Here is a 27,383-nt window from a genome sequence, read left to right as displayed (position 1 = left end):
TCTATTAGCTATGATGTTTCCACAGATTGCTCAAAGGGTTATATCCAGTTGGGAGGGGGGAAAGAGGAGTAAGTCTGAGGCTGAAGATGCCAAGAGATTCTAACAAGCCTGCTGTGGGAATGAACTTGACTGTTAGCTTTTCCAATTAACATCCCAGAAATGTACAAGGCTTTAACATGAGTTAAATCAAGAGATCTGGGAGGAAGGGCAAAGAATAGCTTGTCAGCTAGAGATCACACTGAGAATTTATAAGCCTGTAAGAATGACTTAGAAGGAGTTTACTTGGGTCTCTAAGCAGAATGATTGTCAAAGGTCCTTCCTGAGCTTGCAATACAAAGTGGGATCCTAGAGAACCGTGGTCAAAGAAACATACTCTTAACCCAGAACTGCCCCCATTCTGAAATGTATTCCCTCATCACCTTTGCTTTTCTAGATTTCTACAAAGCTCAGATTAGGTATCACCTCTAAGAGGAAGCCATTTCGCATCCTCCTTCCTCTTCTCTTATTTGTAACTGCCATCCCTGACATTATGGTATTTACTTTGCATCTATTCCTATAAGGCATGGTTTAGAGGTCAGGCTCAGAGCCAGGAAGAACCAGGTCCAGTCCTGTTTTGGATACCTACTGACCATGTGATCTGGGGTAAGTCACCTAATCTCACTGTACCTCAGGTAACTTTCTAAGACTGTAAGTTACTAATGAGTCGGCATGAAGATAGTTTCCTCACTAGGAGTAACCTATATCAATGAAATAATGTCAAGTCTCTACTCATCACCCCAAATTTATTTATTTATCTGTTCATGTATTTATTAAATCATTCATTTATTTATTATCTATCTAATCTATCATCTATCTTCTATTTATCTATCTCTATCTTATCTATCATCTATTTATCTCTTTCCCCTATCATCCATCCATCCATTCATCCATCTATCCATCTATCTATCTATCATCTCTATAATCTATCTCTCTGTGCATAATTTTCCTCCAGGAGAGTGTAAGCAGCTTGAGGATGGGCCCTGATTAATTTTGGTATTGGTGCCCTAATGTCTAGCAGGGTGTCTGGCACACAGTAGGTACTGAATGATCCCTGAATGAATGAATCAGTATTGGTAAAATTTTGGAGTTTGAAAGTGAATGCCAGGAAAACTTGTTTGTGACCACATTCTGAAGGTCAAAAGGCACTGGTGTGCTAGAAAAATATGTTGGATTTGTAATTAGAAGACCTGATTCTGAATCCTGGTACTGCCACTTGCTTATGATTAATAGGACAAATGACCTTTGCCATCTTTTTGATTTGGTTTTCTCGTGTGTAAAATGGGGTTGGGATAAACGACCTTCTCTCCTAGCTTTAAAAATAATTATCCCACAGTTTTAAAGTACAAAGCATATGGGGCAGCTACCACACTTTTTTTTGGAAAAAAGATCGACTTTCTATTGTCATCAAGCAGTTTAACAATAATGGGATCTTCATTAGGCTGTCTTAAGATGAACCATACTTGGCCAGTTTAAAGGGTGGAAAGGCCACTGGATTTTTGGTCAGAGGATTTGAATGAAAATGCTGGCTCTTTCATAGCTATCTGTGTAACTTTGGGCAACTCATTTCTGGGGCTGAATGCCACCATTTGTAAAATGGGGGTTTGGACTAAATGACCTTTATGCTGCCTTCCAGTTGTAGATCTATGATAATCTTTTAAATGTAAAAAAAATATCGAAAGGACTAGACTTTCCCTTTCCCCAGTGACTGAGGGTAGCCTAGGAAGGCTGGACTCTGACTAGAAACTGAAAGGAGGGATTCTTTAGTCTTATAAGATGTCTGATAATCACTTTTCTTAGGAGGCAGAGGAAGGAACATTTCCCTGATAAATCCCTAGTTATGATTTAGATTCTTAGTTTTAAACCTTGCTGGAGAACATAACACATTTTTACCAAGTCTCATCAACAACTATCAGTTATGTTATGAGCAGGATGGAGCTTGAGGGGGAAGATTGGTTCATTTTTGTCTTTGCATCCCCAGGTCCTAGCAGAGAGCAGGCACTGAATAAATGCTTGTTGCCTGGTTGACATGTATACATTAGACAATGCTTCTGAGAGGGAGAGAGGCAATGTGGTATATGGGCTAGAAGGGGCCAAGAAGAGCTGGGTTCATGGTCTGCCTCTAACACATACTGACTATGTGACCCTGGGCAAGTCACTTAACCTTATTTGAGAGCTCTCTAATTTTTTAAACTCACTTCAGAACAGAGAAGCTTTTGTTGTTATTCAGTCATTTCTGATTGTTTGTGACCCTGTCTGGGGTTTTCTTGGCAAAGATAACATTTCCTTCTCCAGCTCATTTTACAGATGAGGAAACTGAGGCAAACAGGGTTAAGTGACTTGCCCAGGTTCATACTGCTAGTAAGGGATTTGAATTGAGGAAGATAAATCTTCCTGACTCCAGGCCCTGCATTTTACCCACTGTAGCACCACCTAGCTGTCTACAGAGGAGGTACCAGAAATAAAAAGTGGAAAAACAGGCATTTAATAGCTGGACAAAGTCCATCAAAACTGTCGTTTCATGAGCATTAGTGATAGAATTGAGAGTTATAGGATCAATCATTGCTTAGGGTGAGAAGGGACCTCAGAGTTCATGTAGTTTAGACTCCCCATTTTACAGATAAAGAAACAGGGATCAGGGAAACGAAATGATTTGTCTAAGGTAATACAGGTACTAAGTGGCAGAGACAGAATTTGAACCCAAACTCTCTTACTCGATCATGACTGTTCATCTCACTGTGACATATGGCCTCTAAACCTCACTGCTACTGGAAACGGCTACTTCATTGCCCTAACCGAGCACAGTGAGCCATGGGACTTTATAAGAAAACATGATGGTGTTTCTCTAAGGTTGACTTGGCATGGAACTTTGTAATTGTCAAGTAATATCTATTATATTTTCATAATCTGCTGCTGTGAACATTCTCACAGATTATGGCAAAGCTCTGGGGGCAATAAGGATTTAGGATGATATTTTCAATTGGAAAGGCCGTGCAATTTAATTCCAGTAGGTAAAAGATCTGATGACTTCAATACATCCCTCTTTGAATTTTGGGCCCCTGTTTGAATTGATTTTGGTTAATATTCGTTGGATAGATTAATGAATGTTTTCCTGTGGAACCACACTATTGTCCCTGAAGCCTATGTTTCTGCTGTGTGCTCTCTAACTCCTTCATGTGCTCGAGCACAAGACAAGAGTACTGAGTAACTGGTTGGCTCAGGAGGAGTCCATATTGTGAGCCCTCTCAAGCCAGGCTGATGGGGCAAAAGTCTGACTATGAAGACTGAGAGGGAAGACGAGGTCAGACAACAAGGAGAATGATAAGGGTCCTGAAGGGCCTCGAGACCATGTCACGTGAGGATAGACTGAAGGAATTGAGGAGTGCTAAGAAGACTGAGAGAGGAAGTCATAGACAATTCTAAAGATAATAATTACAATAAGAATAATGAGATAGAATTTATGTGACTTTAAGGTTTGCAAAACACTTTACCTATGTCTTATTTTATCTTTATACAAGCCCTGAGAGGCAGGTGCTACATAATAATAATATTATATTATTTCTACCTGAATTTTAGTATTTCTTCCAGTATGAATGTAGACAATGAACATTATGATGAGAAGGGCCATAGCTTCACCAGTCTAACAAAGAGCCCTATGGCAAACCTCACCAACAGCCAAAAGGCTAACAGCCCCTAATCTCGTCCAGCTCTTCAGTTTATACAGAAGAAAACTGTGTCCAGAACCTGGTTTGCCAAATGTCCCACAGATAGCACATGAGAACTAGGATTAAAGCCCAAGTTCGTGGCCCCCAATCCTGGGTTCTTACTCTTGGACCATACCTCTAATAAGGGCAATGAGGTCAATGGTCATAAACCCTCAGGTCTTACATGCTCTTGGTTCTATTTTTTTAAAACTCTCACAGGAGCTTAAAGGGTAGCAGACTTCGGCTCCTCCTAGGACCAGAGAGCCTCTAACAAATGCTGGTAACAGCAACAGTGGGCCAGGTCCTCTGCTGAGCTCTCTGAGTTCCAAGAGGCTGTATTTTAGACTTTCTGAATGGATATATCTTCGGTCTCCATCACCCCTCTTCCAATTTCATGTCTCGCTTATTTGAAGGGTTTTTTGGAAATCATTCCCCAAATTCAGTCTTAAGCATATTTGTCGTAGTTCATATTTTTATGTAGGAATAGCCAAGAATCAAAGGATGAAGTTAGAGAAATAGTGGGATGCTTATGATTATGCACAGTTTTGCATAAGCAAATGATTGAGATTTTACTTTATCTCTTTTTCAGAACTCCGAGCAAAGTCGCCATGCCAATCAATCGTTGCTCAGTCTCTAAAAATACCTTCTTTGCTGAATATGCATGCTCCTCATTTATATGGAAAACAGATGATGAAAATTGTTATCAATTGGAGTTTAAAAGAGTAAAGGGAAACAACAATAAAGTCAAACTATTTACTTGGAATGAAGTTTTTAATAAGGCTGATATAGTCAAAAGAAAATTCAGTAGGAAGCCTGGAACCTATTTTAATCCCTGCCCATCACTAGCTATCTCAGTGACCTTAGGTAACTCTTTTAACTTTTCTGGGTCTCACTTTCCTCCTCTTAAAAATGAATGATGAATTAAATCATGGAGTCTTAGGAAGGGAATTTCAAAAGGACCTCTAATTCCAAATTTGTTCCTTACTCTCTGGGATTGACCTCACTATCATGTCCTTCCTTAGCCTTCTCTTTTCTAGGCTAAAATTTCCCAGTGCCCTCAGATAATATTTATAGGGCATGATCTGGAGGATTTTTGTCATCCTGGGTACCATATTCTTTGTGCTATTGAGTTATCAATGTACTTTCTAAAGTGTGGCAGCCAGAGGTAAGCACCTTCCTCCAGATGTGGTCTGATCAATCAATCAAATAGTCAATCAACCAAAAAGCATTTATTGCCTACTTCTTTTTTAGCACAATAGCACAAAGAAGATGATATTTGCCTTCTTTGCTGGTCTATTGTGCAATTGTTTCATATTGTAGGTAGGGGCAGTCGAGTGTGGTGGTTAGGGCACTGGACTTCGACCCCAAAAGACATAGGTTCAAATCCCAACTAAAATACTTATGATAATAACTGCATGTCCTTGGGCAAGCCAATTTACCTCTCAATTCCTCAATTCCCTCATAGACAAAATGAGAAGCTTGGACTTGGATGAACCCTTCGGTCCCTTCCAGTGCTCTCTCTGTCTCTCTCCTTGTCTCTCTCTGTCTCTGTCTCTCTCTCTCTCTCTCTGTCTCTTTCTCATACACACACACATGTCAACTCCCATGGATTTAGTTATCATCTCTATAAGAATGGCTGGCTCCCAAATCTCCAGCTTCAGGCCCCCTCCTCAGCTCCTTGTCTTCATCACCAGCTGTCATTTTTTTTGTTGTTCTTATGTGGACATTTCCTTTAGGCATCTGGAACTCTTCTTGTCTAAAACAGTACCCATTCCCTTACACCCAAACCCTCTTCTCTACCATATGTCTCTATTCTGTTAGATTCCCTCCTATTCTAGAATCACAGGTTCTTAATCGCAGCATTTTTCTCAACTTCTTTCTCTCCCTCACCCCACAGAGAGTTGTTAAATCTATGTGCCCCCCACATCTCTCATGCTCTGATCATCCCTCAGCTGGCCCATTTCAATGGCCTCCCAATTGTTCTCGCTGCCCTGAGTTTCTCTCTACTCCAATTTTTCCTCCAGAAGGCTGCCAAAGTGATTTGATTTGAGCACAGATCTGACCATCTTGCTCTCCTGCTCAATAAACTCCAGCAGATTCCTATTATATCTAGGATAAAATAGAAACATATCTGTCCTGCTTTTAAAACCCTTCACAATATAGCCTAGATCTATCTTTCCAGACTCAATGTGCATTCCTCCTCTTTGGTACTTTTGGTCCTGACAATTGGCTTTTTCTCTGAGCACTCCATCTTCAGTAGAGTGTGGTTGTTAGGGCACTGGACTTGGAACCCAAAAGACCTAGATTCAAATCTTTGCGTCTTTTTACTGGCATCACCTAGCCTGGCAAAAGCACTTTCCCTTTACCTCTGCCTCTGAGAACCCTTTACTTTATTTTGAGACTGAGCTCAAACATCACATTCCTCAAGAAGATGTGTACCCCCCAATTGTTGGAAATACCCCTAATTGGTAACGCCCTCTTTCTTTATAGATATTTAATTATCTTCCATTAATTCTGTATGCATTCATTCTGTATATACTTACACAGGCATATGTTGTATTCCTAAATAGAATATAAATTCCTTGAGAACAGAAATTGTTTCAGTTCCTATTTTTGTATTTCAAGCTCTTAGTGCAGTGCCTGGAATATAATAGTGACAACAAATGTTTGTTGATTGATCGGTTAATTGATAAATCTCTGATCTCATCAGCCTATAGAGATTTAAGTTCATTAAGATCCTCAGATTATAAAGCTGTACTGAATAATTGAACTTTTGAAGTTAATTTCACAAGTCTTGTACTTGTGAAGTTAATTTCTGGAACTGAAGCAACTTTACATTGACTCCTATTAAATTTCATTTTCTTAGATTTGACCTCATATTCTAGACTGTTAGAGTCTTTGTGAATCTTGATTTTCTCATCCAGTGTATAAATAATCTTTTCCAGGCTCATGGCATCTACACATTTTATGAGAATACCTGCCATCTATGTCTGTATGTAAGCCACTCATAAAAACATTAAGCTAAGGAATGCCAAGAGCCTGATGTTGGGCAATTGAATTTGAGACTTCTTTCCAAGCTGACAGATGGCTGTTAGTAAGTAGTCACCCTTTGGTCTGGGTTTTCAACCAGTTGTGAATCCACCCAAATGTATAAACCTCTTGACCACCACCCTCCATATTTTCCATGAAAATCACATCTAGCATCTTTTAAGATCACTGGCAGTGGCTTGTTTACCCATTGAATCATGGTTATTTCTGTAACCTCTGGTTTAGTTCACTTGAGCCTTGTGATTGGAGCTCCTCAGGATGTGTTCTGTTTCCCTACTTATATTCCATTTCCATTCCATATTGCTCATTTTTGGTCAGTCCTTTCTCTTTGGCAGAGAAAACAGAATTAATAGATGTATATATGGTTTTAAATAATCTGAACTTCCTGCTAGTCCTAAGTTCTGTGGTTTTTTTCAATTCAATAAACATTTGTTAACCACCTACTATATACCAAAGCATTGTGATAGGCAATGAGAAAACAAAAGAAAACAAAAATCTGTGCCCTTCGGGAGCCTACACTGAGGAGTTATATGTTGCAGATAAGTAGAACTACAAAGGATATTTAGTAATTTCAAGAGGGAGAACACATGTTAGATGGAGCCCACATAGGGCCTTTTCTGATTTTCCCTACTTTTAGTTTTAAAAGGAAAAGTCTCCTGCAAGTGGTGGCACTTTTATTGTTCTTAGAAGGAAGTTGGGGATTTTAAGGAGAGAGGTCATTCCAAGACCTCTTGTAAAAAAATCTTGAATGTCTGAGATATAGAAGAACAAACAAGTCAGCCATTTTGACAGGAACACAGAGTACACTGGACTTAGTAACATGGTATCAGTCTAGAAAGACAGATTTGAGTCAAACTTTGATAAACTTTAGATGCCAGTCTGATGGTTCTGTATTTTACCCTATGGTCACCAGAGAGCCATTGAAGATTTTGGAGATGGGTTGGGGCGGGGATTTGATATGGTCCCATCTTTCTTAAGAATCTCAGTTTCTGGAGGGTGAATTGGAGAGAGGAGAGACTAGAGGCAGGGAGGCCAATTAGGAGCCTATTGTAATAGTCCAAGTAAAAGCTGGGGAAGGTCTAATGGTGATGAAAACTGAGGGGAGAGAAAAAAATGAGTGCTAAAGCCTCTTCATGTTCTAATATTGCAGACCTCATATTTTGAGAAAGACAGATAATTCAGGACAGGATGGGAGCTTAGAGACCGTCTTGGATGGTCATTTTATAGGTTTGATCTATAAAATTTGATCATTTTACAGATCAGAAAGCTGAGCCCAGAAACTGGACTTTCCTAGATTTGTGCTTCTGGATTCTCAATCGAGAGTTTACCCCACTCACACACAGCCTCTGCCCACTCAGGATCTCATTGAATCATCTTTATTTTTGAACTTTCACAAATCTCTAAACCAAGAGCCCAAGTAAGGCACTCGGTTCCCTCAACTCAATTCATCTGGGATAAGCAACGGGATTGCTTTTCTCTTCAGCTCCCTTGATTCGGATTCATTTTAGCCCTGCCTGTTTTTCTAAACTGACTCTTGTCTTGTTTCCCATCAATGTCTTTGCTTCCCTTCCAATTTGATTCATCCCATTCTGGGGCTGATTTGCTTCTTTGTCTATGACTGGCCTCCTGCCACGACCCTTTATTTCTCAGAAACAGTGAAGTAGATGACAAGGGAGGCTGAAGGGATGAGAAATGCCCCTCCTGGGTTTGAAGCCCAGTATCCTGCCAGCCTGGCCAGATGTCAGAGCATTCACTCTGACTCCCAGGTCAGTCCTCGGCCAGCTCTGGACCTGTGCATCAGTCTCTATGGGAAATCATTATGGTTTTTCTTCTTGGGAGAGGGGGCACAATTGTCTTCCATCAGATATCCCTAATAGTTTTAAGGGCAAGCCTCCAAAATCAGTAAAACAACAGATCTGAGCTCCCACCTATTAAGTGCTCAGACTTGTGGGAAATTCCAGAGGCTCATAGAGCCTCAGAGTTGGAAGCAACTTGAGCAGCTACCAAATCCAGCCTATGCCTGAACAAAAATCCACCTTGCCAAATATTCTACGGGTAATCAGCCAGGCTTTGCTGGAAGGTTTGAAATGAAGGACAATGAACCACTTCTGCAGACAGCCCATACCGCTTTGGGATAGTCCTAATTGTTAGGGCAGCTCAGTGGTGCCATAGTGCACAGGTATAGGGGCTTGAAAGTTAGGAAGACTTTCTGAGTTCAAATCCAGCTTCAGATACTTACTAACTGTGTGACCCTGGACAAGTCATTGAGTGCTGTTTGCCTCAGTTTCCTCATCTGCAAACCAAGTTGGAGAAGAAAATGGCAAACCACTCCAGGATCTTTGCCAAGAAGACTCCAAATGGGGTCATAAACAGTCAGACACATAAAATGAACAACAAAAATTTTTAGGAATATTTTCTTGACATCAAGCACAAATTTATTTCTTTTTGAGTTTTATCTATTGTTCCTGATTTTGTCTGAGTACAGATAGAACAAACCTAACCCTTCTTTCAAGTGGCAGCCCCTCATAAGCTTAAGACAGTTCTTGTGCCCTTCCCCCCCCCCCCAGTTTTTTCTAGGGCAATTAGCTGGTGCAGTGGAAGAGTGCTGAGTTGGGAATCAGGAAGACAAGTTCAAATCCTGCTTCAGACACTTAGAATCTGTGTAACTCTGGGCAAAGCGCTTAATCTCTGTCTGCCTGAGGCAGGATTTGGACTCATATTCCTGGCTCCAGTTCTGGCGTTCTATTTACTATTCCATTTAAAGAGATAATAGCATATTTGATGATAGATAATACATAATATATTTTATAACAACGAATATTTGTAAGGGACTTTGCAAATCTTTTTTTTTTTTGCCTTTTTCGAGGCAATTTGGGGTTAAGTGACTTGCCCAAGGTCACACGGCTAGTTTTTGTGTTAAGTGTATGAGGCTGGATTTGAACTCAGGTCCTCCTGATTCCAGGGCTCTATTCACTGCACCACCTAGCTGCCCCTGGACTTTGCAAATCTTAAAAGTATTTAAATTTTCACTATTAATAATAATAATAAAATAATATATAGCACTTACTATAACATGTAGCACTCAGTCACTGTGCTAAGTTCTTTATAATGAATAATTCTTCTCCTCCTCCTTCTTTTTCTTCTTTTCTACCTTCTTCTCCTTCCTAATTGTTCTCTTTTGGTTACTAGATATCCATAGCACCTTCAACCAGTCCTCATTTGGAGTAAGTAGACTCAAGGATCTTCACCAACCTATCTACCATCCTCTTAGCATTCCATAGCTTTTAGCTGCCCTTCCTAAGGTATGACACTGAACAAGGGAGTCCAGATGGGGTTTGATCAGGACAGAGAACAGCAGGCCCATCCTTCCCCTTGTCTGGGCACTCTGCCTCTTCTGACACAGGCTAACCTCTCCTGGATGGCCTATTGAGTTCTGGAGAACAGAGTGCAAGATCCTTGAGAATAGGGACTAGGTTATCTCTGGAGTCTAGCACATGGTAGCTACCTGATACTAATTGACAAATATAAAGCCCTGTCCTCAAGGAACTTACAATTCAGTGGTGAGATCAGATGAAGACAGACAAAACCCTGGGAGCACAGCATGTAAATGATAATGGCACATTGTGTCCCATACCCCAAACTAAGCATAACTAGAGTTCAGAGACAGGAGAGATCAATCAATCAACAAGAACTATGTGCCTGGGACTGTGCCAGGTAACATCAGCGAGAATCAGAAAAATAATAGAAACAATTCTTTCTACGGCATTTGTTCACAAAGTGGGATTTAATAAGCAGCCTGTGATGGAGCAGGAGGAATGTTAGTATCCCAATTCTACTGATAAAGGCCATGGTTACAAACAGAAAAGGTTTCAGGGTTTCATGGAGGATGCAGGGGCTGAGTCGCCCTTAGGGAGGGCCTTGACAGATGGCTATAGCAGAGTCAGATAGAAGCAGAACCAGCCAAAGGCTATGATGAGGTAGGGAAATTTTCCCCTACCCTAGGTATCATCTGATCACTTAGAGGGCAACGAGTTGGACCAGTGGAGAGAGTGCAGGCCCTGGAATCAGGAAAACCTGAGTTCAAATTTGGCCTCAGGAAGCCCAGCCATGTGACCCTGGGCAATTCATTAACCCTGTTTGCCTCAGTTTCCTCATCTGTAAAGTGAGGTGGAGAAGAAAATGGCAAATCATTCCAGTATCTCTGCCAAGAAAGCCCCCAAATGGCATTTCTAAGAGTCAAACATAACTGAAAAAAAACTGACTCAACAGCAGCAAAGTTGGGTGAGGGGGAATCACTGTCTGGCTGGTGCAAATAAAATATGTAAGGATCATAGACTGCATATAAACAGGGATAACTAACCTCCCCTTGAGGGCAGGACTGGCACAAAGAAATGCTTTATAAGTATGTGCTGATTGACCAGGTGTGGGGGTGTGGGTGGGTTGGCCAATTGGTGAAAAATCAATCAATCACTTCACCAGCATTGCTGAGGGCTCACTGTGTGTCAGGTAAAAAAAGGCAATGGTGTACAGCCATAGGCCCAGATGAGTCAGGAGCACGTGGGTTCAAGTCTTACCTCTGACCCACACAGGTAGCTTGATCTTGGGCAGGTTCCTTACTCACTTGGTGGCCAGAACAATTTTCTAAGACTAAAAATAGCCAAGCAATTGGTTAACTGCTTGAATGGAGGGAATGTGTGGTCAGGGCTCTCACTACCAGTGAAATCCTAGCCCCAAATCAGAAAAAGCAAAACAACAGAATGAAAAAGAGCATGTCACTTGCCATGCAAGTTACTGGAATGGAGAACAGCAACAAAAGACTCAACGTCTGCCTTCAGGGAGTTTATCATCTATCCTGTCAATATGTAGGCATAGAGACACATACGAAGCCCAAACTCAGAAATTCTGAGGAAGGAGGCGCTCACTGGGTGAGACCAGAAACGCTTCTTGGAGGAATGTTCCCTTAGGCTGAACTTGAAGGTGGGAGCTTCACGAGTCTTTCTGTTCCTTCACCTGGCTTGCTGCTCATTAGTGAAAACTCTTCAAATGTTTTTTTTTTTTATCCTTCAGAAGTGCCCTTGATCCAGATTTCATCAACAGATCGTCTTGTGTTGTTTTGAGAGGGATTCAACATTTAATCTGGGGAATTGTCTTTAGGAGGCACCATGGGTAAATAGAGCAGGGGTGTTTCATAAGCAAGTGAATGAAGGGAGGACTTACAAGGAATATGTGGTCTGTTACTTTTGAATTCATCTATCCCCTCAACATCTTTTTTCTATTTTCAGACTGTACTAAATTTTCTGAATAATAAGTTCCTTTTTCTTGCTTACTTTAACCTTTGTCAGTGAAATCTGTCTAATATGAATTATTAAAAGAATACATTTTCAACCCTTGTTGCTAAATCCATATCATTAGAGAATGGTTGTGTGACTTGTGTTCTAATCTCAGTTAATGAGCAAGACTTCTCTAGATTCCTTGTACGGGTCAATATTTGCTTCTTGGGACCTTTCTGAAAAGGTTGCAAAGAAATTCATCAAGTATATTTCCTATTTTATTAAAAATTCAACTTGAGACTTAAAGATATATTTACTTGCATGTTATTGATTCACTTGTGAGTTATCAAATGGTTGAATTAAACAATGCTTGCTGTTAAAAAAAAAAAAAAACAGATCTTAGCCAAAGACCTAGCACTGCCCATTTGGGGCTGCAATCTCATGAAAATACATTAGTCCTGTCCCAGAGGCAAGATCCTGTCCCGCTCACATGGGGGATATCTTCTGGGTACACTTTATTCTCCACCATTTTTGTTATCGCCTGTGAATTCAGTCCCATCCAACATCTTGCTCCCTGATAACCAGCACCGATATTGCCTTCCATTATCACAGGATCCTGGAGGGTACTGAGTTCCCAACCATTTGGTACTTTTCTAAATCCAACTAGCAAATTCTTAGGTCCTTGCCCCTTAATCCAGGTGATTCAAATTTGCTATTTTCTATTTAGATGCTATAGTAAATGGAATTTGGGAGTCAGTCAGAAATACCTGATTTCAAATTCTACCTCACATTCTTACCAGCTGTGTTATCCTGGGCAAGTTATTTAACCTCTCTGTGTCTCAGTTTCGTCATTTGTCAAATTATTTATCAAATGAAGTACCAGATTAAGGTCCCTTCTACCTTTCAATTTATGATCTTAAGAACAGCAAAAACAATGAAAACAATAATAACCTTCTATCACTCTTATTTTATCAGATAAAAATGACCTTTCCCCAATCCTTTTATTTTTTTCATCTCTTCTCCCCTTCTATTCTTTTCCTCCAAACTTCTGCTTTATTTCTCTTTCTTCTAGGTTTCTTCTTCTTCTCTTTCTTCTTCTTCTTCTTCTTCTTCTTCTTCTTCTTCTTCTTCTTCTTCTTCTTCTTCTTCCTCCTCCTCCTCCTCCTCTTGGTCTCAGACAGCCAGCCAGACAGTGTCTGAAGATGGATTGAACTTGGGAACTCCTGCTTCTAGGGCTGGTACCCTATCCATTGCACCACCCAGCTGCCCCCATGTTATTTTAATCACAGAATCCAGTCACTTTCTGGAAGACTCTATCTCCAGTCAATGCCTCAAGGGCTGGATGCTCCTTCTCCTTTGCCCACTGGTAAATGGGACAAGGTGGAGGGGCACAAAGTCCTTCCAGTTCCCCCCACCACTTCTATCCCCGGCCTTTCCCGTCAACATCCTATAGCATATCCTCCTTAGAAATTCCTTCCATCCTTCTCCCTCACAAAGTCTGGCCAAAGTGACCAAGAGGGTTATGCTTCAGATGCACAATCTAAACTGATGATGACATTGCTCCCCCCCTCCACCACCAGTCAGTCTCTTGGTCCTTTTCTGTGGGACTGTCTTTAGTTGTTCATTCTACCATAAGATCAAAGACTTTGAGGTGGAAGTGACCTTAGAGGATCTGATAGAAAGTCCTCTGTTTTGGCTTTTAACAAAAAACTTAACAACTTGGGCTTGTCCTACCTTTCCAGAAGCCGTATTCTTTTATCCCCTCTCACAACGAGCATTCCTCTCCCCAGTATTTGCCTTCAGTGAATCCCATGCTTAGGATGCTTTCCCTCCATCTCCTGTCTTCCCTCCAGTCCCACCTCGTGCAGGAGGTCTTTGCTAGTCACCCTTTGCTAGCTCCCTCCCTCTGACGTCACCTTCCTGTTTCTCATATGGGCACGGTTGTTTGCATGTTGAATTCCCCATTGGAACATGATCCCCTAAAGGACAGAGAGGGGGCTTTGGCTTTTCCTTATGTCCCCCAACATTTAGCACAATAACTGGTACACTGTAAGCCCTTAAATATTTATCGACAAATCCAATCCTCTCATTTTGATGAGGAAACCGAGGCACAGAAAGATGAAGTGCTTTGTTCATAGTCATAGGTAATATACATAGAAGGCAGAATTTACACCTAGATCTTCCTGACTCCAGGTCTATACCCTTGTTTTTTGTGATTTTCCTTTTTTTCACATCCCAATATCCTCCTTGAGCAGCAGCATTGCTGAAGTGCTCCTTTGCAGAGGCCGTCCACATGCCTGGAATGAACTCTCTCCCCACCTGTACCTTTCTGAGCTCAGCTCAGGCATCAGCTTCTGCTTCAGCGTGTACTCCTACCCGGCCAGCTCCAACCCAAGCTCCCACCATCCTGGCACCCCTCCATTCTCTCTGGATGGACTGTTTTCCACATTAGAATATCCACTCCTTGAAGGCACGGACTGCCTTTGTATTTATATCTAATGCCTAGTGCTAGACCTGGTACGTTATAATGCTTACTGAAGGCTTTTTAATTCATTTATTTATTCAACTAGTACCTGAGACCTTTCTTGATCCTCCTTGTTTTAGCAATTATGTGAGATGAAAGAGTTCAGAGTCTGAGTCTGAGATCAGAAAAGGTCTTTATTCTTTCTCATGAGAAAGGACTCTGCCCCTGTCACTCAAATGGCTTCTGCCAGGAAGAGAGAAGCAGGCAGAAGCAAGCCCATGATTATATAACCTTCTAATGCAGACACCCAACCCTCCAACTGGCCTACACCCTCATTGGTAAGGAGGCCGGCCCACAGCCGAAGCTTGGGAATCTATCTTGGAGGCAAAGGACATGGAAATATGTGGGTGTCCAATGCAAGGCCAGAAAAGCAGTTTTGTCCTTTTTTTGACATATCTTGTGCTATGGTGGCACTGGGGAGGGTCTCCATTGCTCTAAGTCCCAGATTCCTGTAAGGTCAGGTGACTTCTAAACTTAGGCCTAGTGGATGCTGAAGCCACTGGAGACTTGATTTTTCAGAATGGGGAAACTTTCACTACAAATTATCCCTCACAGCAATTAATCTGCATTTTGTATCCATTGATCTATCCATCCACCCAGCCACCCACTTATCTGTCTATCATTCTGTCCATCCTTTTGGCCTTCCATCATTTGTCTGTTTATTCATTTCATCTTATGTCTCCTTAGGTATTTGGCCAGAACTATTTTTGTTTTCTACTTTGTTAACACGCTCTTTCCTTCTGTGCACACTTCTCCCCCATTAGATGGTAAGATTTTTAAGGATAGAGATTAGTTGATTTTTTTTTTTTGCTTTGTATCCCAGTTGCCTAGAATAGCCTCTGGAATGTGGTAAACAATTTAAAATCTCCTTAACTGAATTGTTGAAGTATCTAATAGGTTGTGGAAAGGGTTGGAAGTGGGGGCTGATGACCTGCACACCCTGCGATTTACCTCAGGACTCCCATGACCTAAGGATCCCCTAGACTCCAAGTAAACTTGCCCGAGGGTTGCAGGGCAACAAGAATAGGTTCAGTTGGTGTCTGGTTTCTACTTTCATAGGCTGATAACATTCCAAGTTAGACATTCATTTGTATGGCAAGCTCCTCTATCAAGGCAGCATTACCTGCCTCAAAACCCAATCTCTTAGACCCCTTCCAAAGAGGCCATTTGAGTCTTACCTCTTAAAAGCCTGAAAAATGGCCTTTTTGGATTTTGATTCCTGCCTGCTGTCTGATCTCAGAAGTCAAAAAAAGCAATCCTTTGGAAGATTATAAGATTTTAGAGCAGGAAGAAGCCTTAGACATCGTGTTGTATGATGCGTTCCACTGAAGATCAGAGAGTTCAGCATTTGTCCAAAGCCACATAGGTAGCAAATAGCAAAGTAGGGATTTGAATCTAGGTCTCTTGATGTTGAATACAGTGCTTTCCCCACAGCCCCCCACTTCTTCATTAGCAAAACTAAAAGAGGATATTCAGAATGCTGCCTTTAAAAAGTCATTAGACTGATATCCATTAATCATTCATCAGTTCACTCATTTGTAGTGAATATCCACTGGAACTGAAGTCAGGTCCTTAGACAACAACTACAGGGGCCCTTTAGGCTTCTGGAGCTATCCCTGAGGTTCAGGAGGCAGCCTCCTAATCTGGTACTTTATGATCCCTCGCTGGTGGGATTCCCTCCATGATTGTTGGCTGATGTCCATCAGGCAGTCAGAATTGATTGGCTTTTGTGAGATTGATATTCTCTCTCACCAGTGTCTACAGAATCCAAGGGAAAGTGGGCTTAAGCTTGAAGCGTACTTACCTAGAGCCTGTCTTTGCTGGAAGTCCTTACCCTGTGCCTTTTGTAAAGTTCTTCTTAGGGATATTGTAGCTTTCTCCTGGGTTCCTTGAAGTGCCCTGAATCTGACTTCCCTCCTTTTGTCAGTTCTCAAGGCAGACACTTCTGCCAGTAGCTGCAAGGTCAGTGATGCTGCAAGAACAGGGTGAAAATGTCGAAATCCTTTGGTCCTCCAGAGTTTACCAGACTCTCCTCTGGTCAAGGTGGGAGATGACAGCGTAGATGAGTTCCCCCTTCGCCTCATGTCTCTTTAGGTATTTGTCCAGGGCTATTCTTGTTTTCTACTTGCTTAAATCTGGAATCTAACCAGCTTGATGGTTTTATACAGTCCCTCAGCCAATCAGAACAAGCTTTCTGTCACAGCCAAGGAGGTGGCTAGACCTCGTTCACAATTCCTGAACAACTGAGAGCCCCTCTGACCCTATCCATTTATCAGGGCTAAGTGAGATGGTCTGTGTGTTTTATTCCACCCTTGCAACTGATTCACTCACTCACCAATTCACTTCATCTCCATAAGTGGAGTTGGCTTCTATAGGAGTTCATAAGGAGAGAAGGATGACAGGGGAAATCTGCTCTACATCCAGCAGAGAAGCCAGAGCTTTTCACGTTGCAGGCGGGCCTGGACATACTGTTAGGGATATTCATTTAACTTCTTCCTTCCAACCAGAAAATCTGGAAAAGTCACCACAAGATGCTCCCTAGTGCAGCGTCACCAACTCTCTTGCAAGCACATGGTTCACAAAACTCCAAAAGAAATGCTTATTTATAGGCTAAGAAAATAAGCAGAATGTATAATATAACTCATGGAAATTATCAATGACTACCGATGAATGAGTCTCCCCTAGAGTCCTGCATAACATCAGTAAGTTATATAATGCCCTGGAAAGGACTCTCATTCCTGCACAAACCTCCTGCTATGAAGAATTTTACCATTTGCTATTAAAGCAGCTATGAAAATATCAGAGAGGAGATTAAATTATGAGCTCATGGCTTTCATTTCTAATAAAATGTTCCTCTGAGAGGGTAACACTTTGTTCTCCCCTCAGACATTTGCTCTACTGATCCAATGAGTTTCATATCTTTACAAAGTACAAGTTATGATAGGGAGGGAGCCTGCCAAAATTGGGTGTCTAGGAGGGGATGGAACTGGCTTGTTGAAATGAGGAAAGGGTACAGAAGTGAGAATAAATAAATGACAAAGCATTTCTTAAGTATTTTCTATGTGCTAAGTGCTGAAAATGCAAATACAAAAGCAAAGACAATCCCTGTCCTCCAGTAGCTTACATTCTAATTGGGAGAGACAGCACATATATATGTGAGAATGGTAGCCACAGAGGATTGTTTTTGGTTTGGAAACTTAGCACTTTAAGGGAGCAGATTAACCCAACCTTTCCAAGAACAATAGCAAGTTAGATTTGATTATAGTTCCAGAACAGAAAAGACAGAGGGTGTGGAGAGCAGATGCATGAAGCCACCATGTCCTGGAGGGGTGTGGAGCATGACTAGAGTTGACCTAGGTATAGTGATCAGGTGAGACTCTGATCAGGACAGGATCAAGTGAGGGGTTCTGGAGCTGAAAGGATTAAGTGTTCCAGGACCTGGTCTTTGGGTTCCGGGTAGTAAAGAGACTGGAGAGAGGGTGGCAGGCCATGGGAAGAGGAGAGAAGCTAAAAAAATGGCTTCTCTGTTGAATAATAGACCAAAATGTTGGGCTAGAAATCAGGAGAACTGAGTTTGAGTCTCATCTCTGTCCTTAATGACAATGTGACATTGGTCAAGTCATGCCTCTTCTCTGGGTCATCAGTTCCTCTCTTCAAAATAAGAGACCATCAGTTTAGAGTTGAAAGGATCCCTGGAAAACCCTCTGAGAATTATCCCCAATTTGTCCTGTATGTATGTTACATGCACATGCTTATTTGTATAGTGGTCCTCAAGGGCAGGGACTTTGTTCTTGTCTTAGCATAGTGACTGGTGAGAAGTTCTTGATTTTAATGACTTCTTGGCTGCCAGTTAATCCAAGTCAGTCTTTTTGCAGATGAGGAAATTGAGGCCTAGAGAGGACTTGCCCAGGGTCACACAAGTAGAAAGCTTCGGAGAAAAGGAATTTGAACTCTTTGGTTCCAAGAAGAGGTCTCTACGAGGGATCCTAAATCAAACTTCTTTAGCACGATGTGGTGGTTGAAATCTGTGATGAGGCAGACAGGAGACCCAATCCTGCTGCCCATTTTTCAATCTGGGACCTTCCCCTCTCTGTGCCTCAGTTTCCTTGTCCATAAAACTAGCAGGTTGGACTCACTCCGTAGAGTCCTGTCCAGCAGTAAGATTTGATGATTGCATCAATTTCCCTGATTTATCCAGAAACGAGGTAGATTTTGGTAAGATATTAGAATCCACTAGAATCTCTTAGCTCAAGAATTCTGAACCTTTTTTGTATTGTGTATTGCTTTGAAAGTTTGGTGGAGCCTGTGGATCCCTGCTTAGTATAATGTTTTCAGAGTCCTAAAATGAAATACATAGGATCACCAAGGAAACCAATTGTTTTGAAATGCAGTTTTAATAAAACACAAGTTGGTATGGTCTCTGACATCTAGCACAGGACCCCCTGGGAGGCCATGAGTAGTAGGTTAAAAGCTCTTGCCCTTAACCACAACGGTCTACCATTGAGCTCAGCGAAAATAACTTCTCATCTCTATGAATACATAATCACTCCAGTAATTGATACCTGGAGTTTGCATTGGCTAATGATTCATAATACCTAGCTCATTTATCTTCAATTTGCATGACTAACTAGGCCACCAGGGCTGTGCCCTCTCCTCTCCTAGCTGAAAGAGAGTTGCTGCACCTGGTGGGTATATGCTTGGCAAGCATTTGGATGGAAAAACAAAACAAAACATGGGATGCAAAGAGGAGGCATCAGGGACCAGAACTACACACTGCCTATAGCAGGGGATTCAAGTGGCAAGGGGAATGGGGGAAATTCAATTAGGACAACTCTCTGCCATGAAAGGGAAAGTTTCGATATCTCTGTAGTCCCCTATTCCAGCTGAGAAGAGGCCAGAGAGATGTATGAGAGGCTTTCAGAGTGGAGTTTTCAAAGAATCACTGCGACCCATATTTATTACAGCTGGAGACTTGGTTCCTGCTAAGATTCTGAAATGGAAAAAAAAATTGAAAAACCCAGTATGGGCCTGAAGCACAAATCTCATTTCAACTTCTCACTGCCATTAGAACCTAGACTTTCAGAGCTGAGGAGAGCTGACAATCCATAGAGTCCTGGAACAATAGCACTGGAGATGGTTTTCTGGGTCTTGGTGGGCCAATGTCTTGCCCTTCATTTTATAGACGAGGAAACTGAGGCCTAAACAGTTTAAGTCAGCTTACCAAAGTTCGTTTTCACTTCGGTGTAATGGATATAATACTGGACTTGAAGCCAGAAAGAGCTGAGTTCAAATCTTCCTTCAGACACTTACTGACTGTTTGACTCCTAGGCAAGGCTCTCAGCCTCATTTTCCACATCTGTAAAATGGGGATAATCATAAGGTTATTTTGAGGATCATTGACAAAATGTGTGTAAAACACTTTGTACATTTTCAAGTGCTATATAAAATACTAGTACTATTTATTGTTATTATTATTATAGAATTAGGTGCCTGGAGCACTAAGGGGTTAAATGACTGGCCCAAGGTCACACAACTGGCTATCTACCAGTCATTCAAGAATTTGTCTCCTTAGGCTCGTAGGATCATAAAGTCATTAATTTAGAGCTGGGAGAAAACTTAGAGATCATTGAGACCCACCCACCCCATTTTACAGGTGGGAAAACTGAGGCACAGAGAAGCAAAGCTACTTGCCCAGGTCATGCAGCTAGTAAGTTTCCAAGGCAGGATTTGACCCCAGGTCTTATTCAATCCTCATCTCATCTCCTGGTCGGTCACATTGTGTGTGTGTGTGTGTGTGTGTATGAATTTTTCAGTCACAACAGTGTTGAATGCCATCTTCTATGTCAGAAGCTTGTGACTGGTGTCAGTCCAAGGAGTCCACCCACTAACCTAAGAGGCAGGGAGCCCTCCAGCCTCTGATGATCCTTAGGTGACCAGGGGCATTAATCAGCATCAGAACAGCATATATCTACATACTAATACAAACCTTTTACATGATCTCATTTGCTCCCCCAGGGAATCCTGATGTTGGTGCCCTTCTTATTCCTACCTTACAGATGAGGAAACACATTCAGAAATGCCAATTGACTTGATGTACCAGAAAGCTCACTGAAGTTGCAGTCTGAAGATATGCGTTCCTTAGTCATTTAATATCAGTATGACCCGAGGCAAGCCATTCACCATTCTGAGCCTCCACTGTCTCATCAGTAACATGAGGGGGTTGGGCTAGGTGGCTTCTAAGGACCCTTCTAGCTCAAAAGAGATCCCTAGATATGCTCAGGCTCCCTCAGCTAGGATCCCAAAACAATGCCCCATTCTGCCTTGCTTTCCCTCTGGAGGTCTCTGGTTCTTCCCATGTAAAATGAGCAGTTGGATTCCATGACCTTTAATGTCCCTTTTCGCTCTAAATATATGATCCTGTGATCTTGAGTTTTTCCCCTTTGCTTTTAAATCTTTCTCAAAGACAACCTGAGTGTATGATGGATTGCTATCTGTAAGTGCAAAGGAGAGTGGGGATGCTTTATTGCTTGAGATTTCAATGCTTAGATTATCTGTTCATCAAATGTTGTTTCCAAGTGCGTTTGTTTTGTGCTCAAGCACAGTAATGTCTGCTGAGTGAACAAAATAAGCATCTATATCTCGACATTTCACAGTGGTTTTTTTCTTCTCATTTAGCCTGAATTTCAAGGCTTCTGTGCATTACTCTCAATAGCCAAATGCTCCCTCCTATGGGGAGTTTCCCTTAAAGCTGATTCCTGCCAAGAGGCCCTTGCTATTTGCATGGAATACAAGGACTCCTGGTTCTGTTGTCAGATGTTTTCCCATTTGGGACTTACCTTCTCAAAGGAAGATATCATACGGGTGACAGGCCACAATAAGGAATGTCCAAAGTGGTACAATTGGAAGAATGCTGGCTTGCACTTGAGGACTTGGGTTTGTCTCCTACCTCTGACACTTAAAACGTGTGACCTTGGGCAGGTAACTTTGACTATACCTCAGTTTTCTCATCAGTAAATGAGGAGGCTGGATCAGATGGATCCTAAGGTCACTCCCTACTCTAATTCTATGATCCTATAACATTTCTAGGCCTCAGTTCTTTATCACCAAAATGAGGGAATTAGACAAGTTCACTTCTATAGTTCTAAATCTATAATCTTATGAAAGGATAAACTGGTTTGAGAAGGAGAATTCATGATAGCAGAGGGTCACCAAAGTCCAGAGGGAAGAGAGATCTCCAAGGCTGTTGGAACAAGAATTATATACAATTATGTCTTCAGTATAATTGTTATTATTAAATCATTTTTTAGTGTGTCTGACTCTTCATGTCCCCATCTGGGGTTTCCTTGGCAAAGACACTGAAGTGGTTTTTCATTTACTTCTCCAGCTCATTTTACAGATGAGGAAATTGAGGTAAAGAGGGTAAAGTATCTTGTCCAGGGTCACATAGCTAGTAAGTGTCTAGGGTCAGATTTGAACTCAGGTCTTCCTGACTCCAGGCTCTTTGTTCAATCTACTGAGCCATCTACCTGCCCTTGTAATTGTATACTGTAAATAAAAATATATTGCATATATGTGGATTAGCTTTCAATTTAAAAGGCCATTAAAACAGTCTGGATTAGGAAAATTCCTCCTTACTTATATCTTCCCTTAAGGAAGCTTTTGAGACAATCTTTCCTCCACACCATTGCTGGCTGAAATAAAACTAAAGCTTGAATCCTCTATTTCCAGTGAATAAGCATTTCACAAGCCTCCATATTTTTTAAGAGCCTATAAATGGTATTTCAATCTTACAAATTGTGTACGCAGAGTTATGTGTGGAATTAGGACCCTAGATAGCCCTGTCGTGTGTGTGTGAAAGACTTTCAGAGAGACTCTGTTTTGCCAACACGAAGAGACTGTGGGGAAATGTGTTCCCATGCAACACTTTGCAATGTCTCTAGGTAGGACCATGGAGAGTGCTTGCTCAGTTTGCAGGATATGTGACAATCCCAACTCAGTCTCCCTGCCCCAATAACCCTCATCTTCACTTTCATCAACCTCCCAACTTTGCACCTCCCTCTCCCAGCTTGTACTATCTCCATTTATCCCTTTGTCTTCTCAACTTATTTATTGGACTAAAAACTTTTCAGCTGTTCCATTGGATGAGCATATGACCATGAGGCCTGTTTTCATTTTATTGGTCAGCCAGTCTACAAGTTCTTATTAAGGACCTCCCACTGTGCAGGGAGGCAAAAAACATTCCTTGACCTTGAGGAGCTCACCATCAAATGGAACACACACATAACCTGTATGCAGGATAAATAGGAAATAAATAACAGAGAGAAGGCCCTAGAATGCAGAAGAGTTGGGAAAGGCTTCCCTGCAGGAGGTGGGATTTTAGTTGGGATTTGAAAGAAGCCAGGAAAGCCAGGGGGTGGAAATGAGAAAGGAGAGCATAGCATACATGGGAGACAGTCTGAGAAAATGCCGAGTCCTAGATGGAGTGTCTTGTTCCTGGAATGGAAAAGAGACCAGTGTCACTAGATCAAAGAGTAGATGTGTGAGGGTATAAGGGGAGAGAAGACTGGAAAGGTGTGTGTGCGGGGATTATGTTACCAAGGCGTTTGAAGGCCAAATGAACGTTCTCCATTTGTGACCATGAGTAATAGCAAAATTGTTTTGGCTGAGTCAGATACTGCAGAGTACTGAGTCAATTCCTCTGCATAGCATAAATGGCAATTCATGTTAAATGTGAGGACCTAAGAGGAGATATAAGGCCTTATATCATCTAAGAATTGCTTTCCTGTTTCGACTTTTATAATTCCCACTCAGATATCTTGGCAACAAACATCTTCACTGTAATTTTTTTTGACATTACTACTGTGATCTTTTCCTTGAATATTCATCCTTTTGAATATAATGACCCATAATAGAACAGACCTTCATGTCTTCCTTTCTGGATTTATGGCACATTATAACTTTGCTCCCCTTTGCACAAACTTGCCTCCTTGTCGATCATCAAAGATTCCATAACATCGATTTTGCCCCTTCCTGGGATGCCCCCATTCACCCACATCTCAGCCTGGAAAGGCGAGTTGGGGTGCATCCTCCTGGGTGAGGCCAACATTGGCAGGGAATCTGGTGAATAGAAACCCTCTCATCCTTTGAGACACAATTCAAGCAGCACCTCCTATAGTATCTTATGTATTTCCTGACCCTCCCCCCAATTGCTAGTGCACTTCCTATCTGAATACCTTTTATTTATTCTCTTTATGTTTCTAAAAATATAATATATATATGTATATATATATATATACACACATATATGTCTCTGTCTTCTCTCCCCTCAACCCTGAGAATAAGGATTGTTTCTTTTTTGTTTTTGCATGCTTAGCCCCTAGCCCAGGGCCTGGCGCATAGTAGGTGCTTAATAAATCCTTGCTAATTGATTGCTGTAGCTAGGAGGGGGAAGACAGTGGGAGTGAAGCGTTCTGTGACATTCCACCAATAAATGTCAATTGTCCATATAGCTACTCAAAATTTAGTCTCCCAAACAAGCAATTATTTAGCACCTACTTAGTGCAAGGCTTGGCTTTTCAATAGGTGTTGAAATGTTTACCAGATGGAACTTTCTCTCCCCAAATAAAATTTTTTTCTTTTTTCTTGAGATGAACCACATTGGAAAGGCCTCCTCTCTAGGTCTAGAAGCGTATCAGCAGAGGGAGAGAAAAGTCAGAAACATTAGATGTATACATATGCCCTCTGGTTTTATTTACTGCATTGATTTTACATTGGTGGACACGTGTACATTTTCATTAGGAGCAGTTACAGTCAGAGCTTAGGAAATATTGATCAGTTATAAAGGGAAGACTAAACTTCAGCCAGGTTATTTGTGTTTCTCTGATCCTGGGTTTTTCCCTTCTTCTTTTCATTTGTGTTCTGTATCTCTTAGAAACCAGGGATATAATCAGGCCCATTTATAAAGGCAGTGTGAGGTTGGGGTCGGGGAAAATCTCGACTGAGGCCCTGTGCTCATGGCTAAAATACTATCCTCCCTCTCCTGCTGACATTTGCCTGTTGTTCTGAGACCATCTTTGTAAGGAGAGCAAAGGCCCTAATTTCCTTTCATGCCCAGGCATTGGGGTAAGGAAAGGTGGTTATTGTTTGCTTACAAGGCTACCTTCCCTTTTCTATTTGATGACCTTTAAGATTTCTTTCAACTCTAAATACATACATCTATGAACAAATAAAGATGAAAGGAATTTATTAAGCTCTTACTGTGTGTAAAGCACTTTGGTATGCACTGAGGACACAAATAGAAAAATGAGACAGATCTTGACCTCAGGGAACTTATATTCTAATAGAGGAGACAACAATTTCAAGAATGGGGGGCCTGGGTCCCCTTCAGGACATAGCTGCCTATTTGGAAAGATGTCCCTGGAAGATGATGCTGACAGTGAGGGAGCCTACTCAGAAACCAGTGGAGGACTTGAATATGCAGAGGGATTGGTAAGAGAAGGTCAAATAAGGCAATAGGCCTGAGCTGTTTCCACTTAACAGATAACCAACTGTAGGGCAGCTGTTGAAGCAACTATTGTTATTTTCTCTTGTCTCAGTTCTCCATCCAAACTCTCAGTCCAAAGAAAATTTGGCATCATGAGATCATAGGTGTAGAGTGGAAAGGGACTCCAGAGGTAGCCTGGTCCAAATCTGACATTTTACAGATGAGGAAACTAAGGCACATGGGAGTTAAGTGACTTGTCTTTAGCCATAGAGATCATAATGATCAAAGGAAAGATGGGAACCCATGTCATGGGCTCACAGGATCATAGATACTTCACAGATGAGGAAATGCAGGAGCAGAAGGGATGAGTTAGTTGTCTAATATCACACAGGGCATCATGAGGCTTCTGAGGCATTTTGAAGTTTAGCATCTCACCTATTGGAGGATGTGAGTCAATGATCAGCTTAATATTAAATACATGTTATTCCAGGAAAGAAATGAGCCAAAATGTTTGCTATTATGGTCTTGTTACAGCTATTTCAGAGAACCAAATTCAGGAAAAAAAAAACAATTACTAAGATGAGGCTCTGTCCTAGATTTCTAACCTGTCTTTGTCATTTAAAGTCCTAGTTTTCTTACCTTTTCCTACTTTCATATCTCTCTTTCACTGGCAATGTAATCTTGATGTCCACCAACAGATAAACTTCCATAACAAAACTTGGGTTGTCTAGTAGGCTGGCAGTAGAGTGTGGTATAGGAAGGTAAGCCCTAACTCTTGAGCGAAAGGATGCATGGAACAATTTTAGCTTTCCTATTGACTGTCTGGGTGTCTTTTGGCAAATTATTTCATCTCTCTGAGACTCAGTTTCCTCATATGTTAAATGAGATGGTTTGGACAAAAGATCCCTTCCCACTTTATTTAATTAATGATAATAGCTGGCATTTATATAGCAAAGTACTTTCCATACATTGTGTCATCTGATTCTTCTGACCACACTGTGAGCTAGGTATCCTAGGTGCTATTATTGCCCGTAGGTAACATCATCACCCATTTTACTGATGAGAAATCTGAGGCTTACAACAGTTACGTGACTTGGCCAATGTCACATGGCTAGTCAGTTTCAGAGACTGGTCTTGGACTCAGATCTTCCTGACTTTAAGTTCCACTCTTTATCTTCAATGCCATTCCATCTCTCTGCATTTATTCATTCAACGAGCATTTTGTTAAGTACCTGGGATATTCCAAGCATTGTGTTAGATGCCATGAATATGAAGAAACACCTGTTCTCTAGTCACTCATATTCTATCCTACATTCTAAATTTGTGTCCCCAAAATGATACTCTGCACTTAACTCATAGTCATAGGATCTGAGTTCAAATTTGGCTTCGTTCTTACTCCCTGTCTGACTTTGGACAAGTCACTTAACTTCCTAAAGCCTCAGTTACCCAATCTGTAAAATAAGAATATTGGACAAGCTGACCTCTTGGGTCCCTTCCAGCTCAAAAATCTATGGACTTATTAATAGAGGAAAAATCAGATTAAGTTGACCTCTTTGAGACAAATTCCTTATGTAACTTTATAGTCTCAAAAAAAAAGAACAAACAGAACAAACCCAATCTACCAACATGGAAGAGATGCTAGGAAAAATGTCTAACACAGAAAAACAATTTATCCAATATACAATCTAAACACATTCTTTTTTTGAAAAAAGATGTATCAGGCAGGAGTAGAATGTAACAACATATGCTTATATTTAATAACCTCTTGAGGCAAGTGGAACAGATCTTGTAATCAAATTAAAAATCTCAGAGAATGTTGGAGGTGGATGGAGGCTTAGAGGCTCATTTGTTCCTCCCCCCTCCTCCCCCTCCCCCTTTCTCTTTCTTTCCCTTAGAGAGTATCTTGTCATCCCACACTCCATTTTATTGAAATAAGAAAATGAGCTATCCAGAGAGGGAATTAACTTACCAAACTCACAGAACTGATTAATGAAAGATCTAGGTCTCCTACCGTCCAGATCCATGGGCTTTTGAAAACACCAAATGTCTGTTGAATAGGATAATAGGATTTAAGCATGGATGTAAATTTCACCCAAGCATCTCAGGCATTGCCATTGGGAGCATTTCTTCATTGCAGAACTGTACCCAATGTGCAATCAGACAATCCTTTTGAAATTTTTGTTCAGGAATCCAGAATCCCAACCTTTCTTCAGCAGTTTTTTTTAGTACTCTGTTGGAAAGAGAGAGAGAGAGAAAGAGAGAGAGAGAGAAAGAGAGAGAGAGAAAGAGAGAGAGAGAGAGAGAGAGAGAGAGAGAGA

Source organism: Petaurus breviceps, unplaced genomic scaffold (assembly GCF_028583685.1).
Source record: "Petaurus breviceps papuanus isolate PSGF00001 unplaced genomic scaffold, PetGlider_PUasm1.0 490, whole genome shotgun sequence".
Classification (NCBI taxonomy): Eukaryota; Metazoa; Chordata; class Mammalia; order Diprotodontia; family Petauridae; genus Petaurus; species Petaurus breviceps.
This window is presented reverse-complemented; position numbering follows the sequence as displayed.